This window comes from Eschrichtius robustus, chromosome 8 (genome assembly GCF_028021215.1).
Source record: "Eschrichtius robustus isolate mEscRob2 chromosome 8, mEscRob2.pri, whole genome shotgun sequence".
NCBI lineage: Eukaryota > Metazoa > Chordata > Mammalia > Artiodactyla > Eschrichtiidae > Eschrichtius > Eschrichtius robustus.
In genome coordinates this window covers 33,967,444-33,980,321 of record NC_090831.1, presented here as the reverse complement: position 1 = coordinate 33,980,321, position 12,878 = coordinate 33,967,444, and positions in this window count along the sequence as shown.

The following is a 12,878-nucleotide window of genomic DNA, read 5'->3' as shown; positions in this document are numbered from 1 at the left end:
AATACCTTTGGCATTTTCTACAGAACTAGAAAAAAAAATCTTTAAATTTGTAGGGAGACAAAAAAGACCCCGGATAGCCAAAGCAGTCTTGAGGGGGAAAAAAAAGAGCTGGAGGAATCAGACTTCCAGACTTCAGACTATATTACAAAGCTACAGTAATCAAGATAATATGGTACTGGCACAGAAACAGAAATATAGATCAATAGAACAGGATAGAAAGCACAGAGATAAACCCACATATCTACGGTATACTAATCTGACAAATGAGGCAAGGGTATACAATGGAGAAAAGACAGTGTCTTCAGTAAGTGGTGCTGGGAAAACTGGACAGCTACATGTAAAAGAATGAAATTAGAACACTCCCTAACACCATACACAAAAATAAACTCAAAATGGATTAGAGACCTAAATGTAAGACCAGCCATTATAAAACTCTTAGAGGAAAACATAAGCAGAACAGTCTATGACATAAATCACAGCAAGATCCTTTTTGACCCACCTCCTAGAGAAATGGAAATAAAAACAAAAATAAAAAAATGAGACTTAATGAAATTTAAAATCTTTTGCACAGCAAAGGAAAACATAAGCAAGATGAAAAGACAACCATCAGAATGGGAGAAAATATTTTCAAATGAAGCAAATGACAAAGGATTAACCTCCAAAAAGCAGCTCCTGTAGCTCAATATCACAAAACCAAACAACCCAATCCAAAAATGGGCAGAAGACCTAAGTAGACATTTCTCCAAAGAAGATATACAGGTTGCCAACAAACACATGAAAGGATGTTGAACATCACTAATTATTAGAGAAATGCAAATCAAAACTACAATGAGGTATCACCTCACACCAGTCAGAATGGCCATCATCAAAAAATCTACCAACAATAAATGCTGGAGAGGCATTTATTGGAGAAAAGGGAACCCTCTTGCACTGTTGGTGGGAATGTAAATTGATATAGCCACTAGGGAGAACGGTATGGGGGTTCCTTAAAAACTAAAAATAGAACAACCGTACAACCCAGCAATCCCACTACTGGACATTTACCCTGAGAAAACCACAATTCAAAAAGAGTCATGTACCACAATGTTCGTTGTAACTTTATTTACAATAGCCAGTACATGGAAGCAACCTAAGTGTCCATCAACAGATAACTGGATAAAGAAGATGTGGCACATATATACAATGGAACATTATTCAGCCATAAAAAGAAACGAAATTGAGTTATTTGTAGTGAGGTGGATGGATCTAGAGTCTGTCCTACAGAGTGAAGTAAGTCAGAAAGAGAAAAACAAATACCGTATGCTAACACATATGTATGGAATCTAAAAGAAAAAAAGTTTATGAAGAACCTAGGGGCAGGAAAGGATTAAGGACACAGACGTAGAGAAAGGACTTGAGGACACGGGGAGGGGGAATGGTAAGCTGGGACAAAGTGAGAGAGTGGTATGGACATATATACACTACCAAATGTAAAATTGATAGCTACTGGGAAGCAGCCACATAGCACAGGGAGATCAGCTCGGTGCTTTTTGACCACCTAAAGGGGTGGGATAAGGGAGTGAGAGGGAGGTGCAAGAGGGAGGGGATATGGTGTTATATGTATACGTATAGCTGATTCACTTTTTTATACAGCAGAAACTAACACACAATTGTAAAGCAATTATACTCCAATAAAGATGTAAAAGGAAAAAAAAAAAGAAAGCCCAGAGATAAACCTACACACCTATGGTCCACTAATCTATGACAAAGGAGGCAAGGATATACAACGGAGAAAAGACAGTCTCTTCAATAAGTGGTGCTGGGAAAAATGGACAGCTACATGTAACAGAATGAAATTAGAACACTCCCTAACACCATACACAAAAAATAAACTCAAAATGGATTAGAGACCGAAATATAAGACCGGACACTATAAAACTCTTAGAGGAAAACATAGGAAGAATACTCTTTGACAAAAATCACAACAAGATCTTTTTTGATCCACCTACTAGAGTAATGGAATAAAAAACAAAAATAAACAAATGGGAGCAAATGAAACCTAAAAGCTTTTGCAAAGCAAAGGAAACTACAAACAAGATGAAAAGACAACCTCAGAATGGGAGAAAATATTTGCAAACAAATCAATGGACAAAGGATTAATCTCCAATATATATAAACAGCACATGCAGCTCAACAGTAAAAAAAACAAACAACCCAATCCAAAAATGGGCAGATGACGTAAATAGACATTTGTCCCGAGAAGACATACAGATGGCCAAGAAGCACATGAAAAGCTGCTCAACATCACTAATTATTAGAGAAATATAAACCAAAACTACAATGAGGTATCACCTCACACAAGTTAGAATGGGCATCATCAGAAAATCTACAAACAACAAATGCTGGAGAGGGTGTGGAGAAAAGGGAACCCTCTTACACTATTTGTGGGGATGTAAATTGATACAGTCACTATGGAGAACAGTATGGAGGTTCCTTAAAAAATTAAAAATAGAATTACCATATGACCCAGCAATCCCACTACTGGGCATATACCCAGAGAAAACCATAATTCAAAAAGATATTCACACAATGTTCATTGCAGCACTATTTAAAATAGCCAGGTCATGGAAGCAACCTAAATGCCCATAGACAGACGAATGGAAAAGATGTGGTACATATATAAAATGGAATATTACTCAGCCATAAAAAGGAACGAAATTGGGTCATTTGTAGAGACGTGGATAGATCTAGAGACTGTCATACAGAGTGAAGTAAGTCAGAAAGAGAAAAACAAATACCATATTTAAGCGCATACATGTGGAACCTAGAAAAATGGTACAGATGAACCGGTTTGCAAGGCAGAAATAGAGACACAGATGGAGAGAACAAATGTATGGACACCAAGGGGGGAAAGTGGCAGGGTGGTGGTGGTGGGATGAATTGCGAGCCTGGGATTGACATATATACACTTATATGTATAAAATAGATAACCAATAAGAACCTGCTGTATAAAAAAATGAATAAAATTAAAAAATTAAAACATAAATAATATTAAAAAAAAATAAAACAGAAAAAAAGTTCTTTCCTTCCCATAGACGTATTTATATGAATGAATTATTTCCATGCTTATATCTATAAATACAAAAAGAGGAATAAAACCTACCTTGAACCAAAAAAGAAAAAACAAAAAAACAGAACCCACTGGTCATACAGAGGAAAACCCTATCAGGGCACTTGCTCCAGTGGTAAACAATTCTGAAGTTGGTCAGAGGTGGGGAATCGTCTCCCATGCAGCCAGCAGCCCCCCCGCAAGGAGCGTCCTCATTGCAAAGCTGGGGGACCGTGAGGAGGCGTCTCTGAGTAAACGTGAGCTGAGCCCCAGGCCAGCTGCTGCTGAACTTTTCCCACCCTTCCCAGGTGAAACACCTGAATGTGTGCAAAGACTTTAAAGCCTAGAGGAAGGGGCTTGGAGTCACACCAGCGACAGCACGCAGGACAACTTGGTGCCTGCAGGCCAGCCAGGATGGTCCTGGCCCCAGGCGCTCTTCTGGAAGCTTTCCATTTCCCTGCCTGAGGTACCCCTCCTGTCCCGGCCCCCACTGCTTTTTTCCTTCCTCACCTCTGCCCGGGGAGAAATTCCAGCAGCAGGTGTGGGTGACACATCCTCTTCTTTAGCAGGTGGCAGCCCGGCAACTCCTGCAGAAAGTCCAGCAGAGCCCCACTCACACGGGGCCACTCATAGAGCCGTGGGCGCTACTCCCTCCCACCAGCACAGCCCCGAGACTGCTGACGGGGCAGAGAATATGGCGTCAGGCACAGCTGCAGAGGCTTTTGCTGCCTGGAGGGGTGTTTATATTGACCTCAACACAGGCACACCTGGGAAGGGCTGGCCGGCAGGGTCAGGCTGCCCAGGTCAGCCAATCCTCGCCCCTCAGGGGCTCAGAGTTGCAGAAAATGGGCTTTGCTGCACCGGCCAGGTCCAAGGAACAGATGTAGGGTCCCGAGAGTCAGGATAGACAAGGGGCGGCAGCCCTGGCTTGTTTTCTAATCATTTTATCTGGTCCATGAGTGGGAGACAACTTCAAGAAGACCCTCTCCTAATGAGAGGAACCCAGGAGTCAGGGAGAGGAGGGGTGGTGGATGGAGACAGAGGCCTGGTGCCCCGGCTGCAGTGGAAGCCCCTGGAAGACCAGGCGGAGGGAGGCCACACAGAGAGAAGCCTAGGGTCACAGACCTGTCGGAGCTGATGTTTGTTAGTCCAAGCCCTGCTCTGAGGTGCTCTGTGTCAGCTCTGAGCGACAGGTGTGCTGGGTGTGCTCTGCAATGAGGGCTACGTGCACGGTTCCTGTGTGCCCAGCCCTGCCGGGGTACCTGTCCAGGGGAGCTCCATATCCAGGGAGGGGCCTGCCCACGAGAGCCCCGTGAGCTGCTGGGTACCTGCCCAGGTGAGCTCCATATCCTGGGAGGGGCCTGACCACGAGAGCCCCGTGGGCTGCTGGGTACCTGCCCAGGTGAGCTCCATATCCTGGGAGGGGCCTGCCCACGAGAGCCCCGTGGGCTGCTGGGTACCTACCCAGGTGAGCTCCATATCCTGGGAGGGACCTGACCATGAGAGCCCCGTGGGCTGCTGCGTACCTGCCCAGGTGAGTTCCATATCCTGGGAGGGGCCTGACCATGAGAGCCCCGTGGGCTGCTGGGGACCTGGTAAAGGACACCAGGACAGTCAGTGAAGCCACAGAGGATATACATCCAGTAGTTCCTAATTCCTATACCCTGCTGGTCATTCTACCATCCACCAGGACATGGTATTATGTATTAGACTTCAATGATGCCTTCTTCTGTATTCCATTAGTCCCAGAGTCACAAGAAATTTTGGCTATGAGTGGCAGGACTCAACGTACAACAAAAACAATACTGCTGGGCCGTCCTGCCCCAGGGGTTCAAAAATTCCCACACCATCTTTGGGGAAACGTTAGCTAAAGCCCTAAAAGATCTACCTCGGGAGAAGGGAACCCTCCTTCAATATGCAGACGACATTCTGATCGCCAGCCCTACTAAGGAGGCCTCTGGACTACCTAGCCAATAAATGATAGAAGGTGTCCAAGAAAAAGGCTCAAATATCACAGACTAAGGTGACCTGCCTGGGCTTCATTCTCACAGAAGATCGGAGAAGCCCATCCCAGGAAAGGGAAGAAGCCATTTGCAGCCTCACCCTTCCTAAAACTAGAAGACAGCTTCGGGGTTCCTGGGGAGACCGGGGTTTGCTGCATCTGGATCCCTAACTACAGTCTAATAACTGGGCCTCTATATGAAACACTGAAAGGAAAAGATGATGATCCTTTTGAATAGAATCCAGAAGCGGCCTTTCAAGAAAGGAAAGAGCAGTCAATTCAGACCCTTGCCCTGGACCTCCCTAATTTAGCTAAACCCTTTGACCTTTACATTCCTGGTCGAAGGCGAATCGCCCTTGGAGTATTAGTGCAAAAACTGGGACCACTTGAAATGGAACAACGCAAGAATGCCCTCCAGGCATTGGCCAGCCACCCCATCCGACCAGGATACTGGGGGTATCTAAAAACCTGGAAATGAGCAGCCCGCAAGGCCAGCTCCCTCCTAAGGGAAAAGGACGCCACTTGGTGTTCCTAACCACCCACCATGCCCTGAAGTTGCGGGGATCGCTCCGCGGGCACAATGACCTCGAGTGAGGAGGCCCTCCAACTCCAACCTCCAGAGAGACAACCTGGGGCAATGGGCCCCCATGACGACTCGTGTGACCATCACTTGACCTGGAGCTTCTCTCAGAAAACCACAAGAGTGTGCCCCAAAAGAACAGACTATTGCTTGCGGGACTTACTGCACCCAGAGCGGAGCTAATAAACTTGGCAGGGGAACCCTAAATAACGCTGCCACCATAGAAAAGCCTACAGACACCACTGTGACGGCGACCAATGAGACCAGCTGAACTCCTGGCTACTTCAAAAGGCCGTTGACTGAGTGGCCGTCATGGTCCTGGATCACCACCGGCCCTGGACTGTCTGGGAGTTGAGCAGACAGGGCTCTGACACCTGGTGCTGTTTGTACATTAATTCAGTGGCCTAACTGAAGAAAGCGCAGACTACTGGTCAGAGCATCTAGGCTGGCAGAAACCGTCAGCCTAAGAGGGCCGAACCAATGTGGAGCAGGGTAAAACCGGCCCCCCCAGCGTCCCTGCGCATCTCTTTCCTGGACCCTTAAAGGTCATTAGAATCTACAAAACTTCCAACGCTGGTGCTCAGGCAGACAAGCAGTGAGGGAGGAGGCCTGGGGACAATCAACCTCACCTGGAGGCTGCTGGGGAGAAGTCCTGCCCCTCCCCCCGGGTATGAGGACACCCAACTCAGCACGAAGCATTTACAGAAGAGGTGTCTGCACCCTCAGCGCCCCAAGAATGTGGAATGGGACAAGAGGCAGAGGAGGGGTTTGTCACCGGCAAAGCCCATTAAAAATTCCTGAGAGATAAAAATAGAATCTGGGCAATAAAATAAAGTCTAACCTTTTTTTCCTTTGTGCTTTTTCTAATTTCACTTGTTCCTAGGTTTCCACAGGCAGACGTCCCACACCCGGCACTTCAGACCCGATTTCCTAGTGCAAGATGGCTGGGCCGACACCTCAGCTCTCCGGGCCCCGTGCAGACTCCACCACATAGAGCCTGAGCTCCAGCCAACCCGGCCCTCGAGAGCTCCGCCCCGTCCATCCCGCTGACGCTGACGGGATCCCTATACAGCAGCCCGGCCCACAGCCCGCGGGGCAGCGCACGCTCTCACCTCTCCATTCTCTGATCAAAATATAAAGTTTTCCTTTGCTTCTGAACCAACTCAGTCTCGATCTGTTGGCTCCAATGACACTGGGCAGGGGGACCCTTGTTGGGGTCCACTCTGCAGGATCAGTAACAGAATTTGAGAACATTGTAACTTAAAAGAACAGATGCATGAGCCAAACTGTTATTAACATAGAGCAGTGTATGAGGCTCGTGTAAAATAAGATGTTTCTAACACTTCCATTTGATATTTCCATCACTTTATTATAAGCAAGTTCAGTGGAGGGGTTTGTCGTATTTGTCAGGTCAACATTAGAGAAATGCAGTGATTTCTTTCCAAGGATGTGGATCTACTAATCTTGGCTGAGGGTTCCATCTTGTTATGAATGATTTTCTGTTGAAAATGATACCTCTCTTTCAGCTCCTGGATTTCTGCGAAGTATAAAATCTTATATATTTTATTACCAAAGGGTAAAGGTGGGAGGAGAGATAAATTAACAGTTTCGGATTAACATGTACACACTTCTATGTATAAAATATGTCATCAACAAGGAACTACTGTATAGCACAGGGAACTATACTCAATATTTTGTAATAACCCCTAAGGGGAAATAATCTGAAAAACAATAGATATCTATATCGACATCATGTATCAACTACAGATAAAAAGGAACCTAAAGGAGGCCGATGGTGAGCGTTTCTGACCCTGAAGACTTCACTCCCCTAAATTTCGGACTCTGCTTACGGCCCAAGCCCCTTAATGAACATACATGTACCAGTGGCTTAAAAATTCGCCAGATTGGGGTTCGGGGAGACACTGATTTGGAAAAATCCCTGGTGTTCTCCTTACATACATGGGAACTTTCCTACAGCTAAAACATGCCTGTGACACCCAGAAGATGGTACACGGTTGGATCAGGAAGATTTTGGAAAAGGCACCTCATCTCTTAATCTCATGGTGGTCGAGTTCACCCCACCAGCCTCTTTCCTAACAACCTCCCCACTTGAGGATGTCAGCACCTTCTATGTCCTGTTGCACAGAGTTGGGAATTTGTCCACAGGATGAAGGGGAAGGAGGAGAAACAATGAGAGACAAGCCCTAGATGTTCGGACAGGCAAAAGTCACTCTAATTTCCAATCAGGAAGAAGTATTAAGCAAAGGCTTAGCCTGCCGCCCGAAACCACAGTAGGGGCAGAAGCACACCACCGGTTTTACGGCCAGCTCCCAAAAAAGCGAGTTGACAAATGAAGCTCAGGAAACTTCAATTCACAAATCTTCAGAATTATAAATTATGACTCTCCAAGCAAGCCGGAAATGCAAATCAGCAATACAAAGAAGTCTCACTTCCCACCGGTCAAAGAGGACCATGCTGAAAAAAGTGTAAAAATCAAAAATGCAGGACAGGCCATGGAGAAAAGGGAGCCTTGTTAGGCTGTTGGGGGGGATGTAAACTGCCAACAGCCACTCTGTAGAAGTGTATGGTGTTTCCTAAAACATCTAAAAAACACAGCTAAAGAGCATAGGGCACTTCCACTCATGGGCGTATAAACTGGGAAATCTAAAAATCAACAAGACACGGGCACCCCAAAGTTTAGGGCTGCTCGTTAACAAGAAACTCCAATTCGGTACACCTTAAATATCCCAGGGAAGAGAAAAATGGATAAAGAAGTTGTGGTCCTTATGTACAATGGAATATCACTCAGCCATGAAATCAACGTCATAAGGCTAGTAGCAGCATGATGAGTGCATTTAGGTACGACGATTCTAAGTGAAAAATGTCACACAGAAAAAGACACTTGTCATAAGATATCACTAATAGAGGGAATGTAAAAACCGCTACACTTGAACTGAATTACAAAACAGAAGAGAGTCACACGTTTAGAAAACACACTATGGCTGCTTAACGGGAAAGGTGAGGTGGGGTGATGCATAAAACAAGGGTTTGAAATTAGCACAGATAGCGTTCCATAAACCACATATGTAACAGAGAAGCCCTACTCCTTTCTAAGTGAACTGGACTCCACACCCCCTATTCAAGGCACAAGAATATATCTGACTAGTAAGAATCTTAAAACCTATGTACTGATATAGCTTTGTAAGTGAATCAAGTGGGTGTAAAGTGACATAAACACAGCAGTGAAAATCAGCAAAACCCAGTTACAAAAAAAAAAAAAAAAAAAAAAAACAAAGACAGTGAAAGAGGGAGAAATTCGTACATAGTTCGTTCAGGGGCAGTGAAGCAACCTGTACTGACCATATCTAGAACCACAGCTGGATTGGACATAAGGCTGGACACTCTTGGGGCTGAGAGGATTGGTGAGGTTGGGTGAGCAAACACAGACCCTTTAAGGTACTACTGTGTGGTACCCATTCTATGGGTCCCAAATCTCCAAGTTGAAGGGAATCTTCCTAAAGCGAAAAATGCATGGGAAACCCAGTGGATGGTATACAGTGTGACCGGGAAAGGTTTCTGAAACGCACCTCATTTCTCATCTCCTGGTGCTCGGGTTCGCCATTCCAGCCGTTTTAGTAACAATCTCCCCATGGGAGAATAAGCACCTTTAACTTCCTGTCTCGTACATGTTGCAATTTGTCCTGAGGATGAATGGGAAGTGGGGGAACCAATGAGAGACTAGCTCTAGGTGTTGGGCCAGCACAGGTCACTCTATTTTCCCATCAGGAAGAAGAATTAACCACAGGCTCAGCTTGCCCCCCGGAACCAGAATAGGGCCTGCAGCAATCCTGCGGTTTTGCGGCCAGCTCCCAAAAAAGCAAGTTGAAAAATGGAGCTCAGGGGCACTGCATTTCACTACCCTTCAGAGTTATAAATGATCACTCTCGTTCAAAAATATATTGAGGGGCGGCAATGAAGACGATGTGAAAGCAAGGCAACATTGCAGGAAACAGACTCCAGGAGGTAGATTCGAATCGCCTTTAAAGCACATGAAAAGCGGCAAAACATCGACAATGCTGCACTTGGCCAAAAAGGGCGAATGCATTTTTTCCTGAATATGTTCAGGAAAAAACGCAGACGCCATTTTCGGCCAACCAAGCAACCTGGAAAGGCAAATCAGCGCTACAAAGAAGTCTCACTTCCCATGGGTCAAAGGGGCCATCCTAAAAAAGTGTAGAAACCAGAAATGCAGGACAGGCCAGGGAGAAAAGGGGAACTTGTTAGGCTGGTGAGCAGGATGTAAATTGCCAACGGCCACTCTGTAGAAGTGTATGGTGTTTCCTAAAACATATAAAAAACCCAGCTAGAGAGCAAAGGGCACTTCCACTCGTGGGCATATAAAATGGGAAAACTAAAAATCAAAAACACACAGGCACCCCAAAGTTTCGGGCTACTCTGTTTACAAGAACCTCAACTTCAGTATACTTTAAATTTGCCACGATAGAGAAAAATGGATAAAGAAGTTGTGGTATTATCTACAATGGAATATCACTCAGCCATGAAATCAATGTCATACAGCTAGTAGCAGCATGATGAGTGGATTTAGGTACGATGTTTCTAAGTGAAATAAGTCACCCAGAAAAAGACACTTATCATAAGATATCACTTATAGAGGGAAAGTAAAAATCGCTACATATGACCTGATTACAAAACAGAACAGAGTCACACATTTAGAAAACACTGGATGGCTGCTTAACTGGAAAGGTAAGGGGGGGTGAGGCATAAAACAAGGGTTTGAAATTAGCACAGATACCGTTCCATAAACCAAATATGTAACAGACAAGACCTACCCCTTGCTCAGTGAACTGGACTCAACACCCCCTATTCACCGTACAAGAACATATCTGACTAGTAAGAAACTTAAAACCTATGTATTGATATCTCTCTGTAACTGAGTCAAGTGTGTGTAAAGCGGCATAAACACAGCAGTGAAAATCAGCTAAACCGCATTATAAAAATAAATTCCAAAAAAAAAAAAAACCCAACAAAGACAGTGAAAGAGAGAGTAATTCAAACAAACTTCGTTCAGGGGCAGTAAAGCAACCTAGATTGACCATATCTAGACCCACAGCTGGATTAGACATAAGGCTGGACACTCTTGGGGCTGAGAGGATTGGTGAGGTTGGGTGAGCAAATGCAGACGCTTTAAAGTAATACTGCCTGGTTCCCATTCTAAGGGTCCCAAATCTCCAGCTTCAAGGGAATCTCCCTGCAGGGAAAAAATGCATGGGAAACCCAGTGGATGGTATACAGTGTGATCGGGAAAGGTTTCTAAAACGCACCTCATTTCTCACCTCCTGGTGCTCAGGTTCGCCATTCCAGCCGCTTTAGTAACAATCTCCCCACTGGAGAATCAGCACCTTTAACTTCCTGTCTCGTACAGGTTGCAATTTGTCCTGAGGATGAATGGGAAGAGGGGGAACCCCAGAGAGACTAGCTCTAGGTGTTGGGACAGGCACAGGTCACTCTATTTTCCCATCGGGAAGAAAAATTAACCACAGGCTCAGCCTGTCCCACGGAAACAGAATAGGGCCTGAAGCAATCCTGCAGGTTTGCGGCCAGCTCCCAAAAAAGCGAGTTGAACAATGCAGCTCAGGGGCACTGCAATTCACAAACCTGCAGAGTTATAAATAATAACTCTCATCCACAAATATATTGAGGGAAGGCAACGAAGAGGATTTGAAAGCAAGGCAGAATTGCAGGAAACAGATTTCAGGAGGTAGATTCGAATCGCCTTGAAAGCACACGAAAAGCGGTCAAACCTCGACAATCATGCCCTTGGCCAAAACGGGCGTATGCGTTTTTTCCTGAATATATTCAGGAAAAAACGCATACGCCCTTTTTGGCCAACCAAGCAACCTGGAAAGGCAAATCAGCGCTACAAAGAAGTCTCGCTTCCCATCGGTCAAAAGGGCCATGCTGAATAAAGTGTCAAAACCAGAAATGCAGGACAGGCCATGGAGAAACGGGAGCCTTGCTACGCTGATGGGCGGGATGTAAATTGCCAACAGACACTCTGGAGAAGTGTAAGGTGTGTCCTGAAACATCTAAAAAACTCAGCTTAGAGAGCATAGGGCACTTCCACTCATGTGCGTATAAATTGGGAAAACTAAAAATCAGCAAGACACAGGCACCCCAAAGTTTAGGGCTGCTCTCTTGACAAGAACCTCCACTTTATTACACCTTAAATATCCCAGGAAAGAGAAAAATGGATAAAGAAGTTGTGGTCCTTATGTACAATGGAATATCACTCAGCCATGAAATCAAGGTCATAAGGCTAGTAGCAGCATGATGAGTGGATTTAGGTACGACGATTCTAAGTGAAAAAAGTCACACAGAAAAAGACACTTTTCATAAGATATCACTAATAGAAGGAATGTAAAAACCGCTACACTTGAACTGAATTACAAAACGGAACAGAGTCACACGTTTAGAAAACACACTATGGCTGCTCAACGGGAAAGGTGAGGTGGGGTGATGCATAAAACACGGGTTTCAAATTAGCTCAGATACCATTCCATAAACCCAATATGTAATAGACAAGACCTACTCCTTGCTCAGTGAACTGGACTCAACACCCCCTACTCACCGCCCAAGAATATATCTGACTAGTAAGAATCTTAAAACCTATGTATTGATATCTCTCTGTAAGTGAGTCAAGTGGGTGTAAAGCGGCATACACACAGCAGTGAAAAGCAGCTAAACCCCATTATAAAAATCAATTACTTTTAAAAACCCGTGAAACAAAGACAGTGAAAGAGAGAGAAATTCTTACAAAATTCGTTCAGGGGCTGTGAAGCCACCTGGACTGACCATATCTAGACCCACAGCTGATGGAGACATAAGGGTGGACACTCTTGGGGCTGAGAGGTTTGGTGAGGTTTGGTGAGCAAACGCAGACCCTTTAAAGTAATACTGTGTGGTACCCATCCCATGGGTCCCAAATCTCCAGGTTCAAGGGCATCTTCCTACATCGAAAACATGCATGAGAAACCCAGAAGCTGGTACACCGTGTGATCGGGAAAGGTTTCTAAAACGCACCTCATTTCTCATCTTCTTGTGCTCGGGTTCGCCATTCCAGCCGCTTTACTAGCAATCTCCCTCCTTGGAGACTCAGCACCTTTAACCTCCTGTTCCGTACAGGTAGC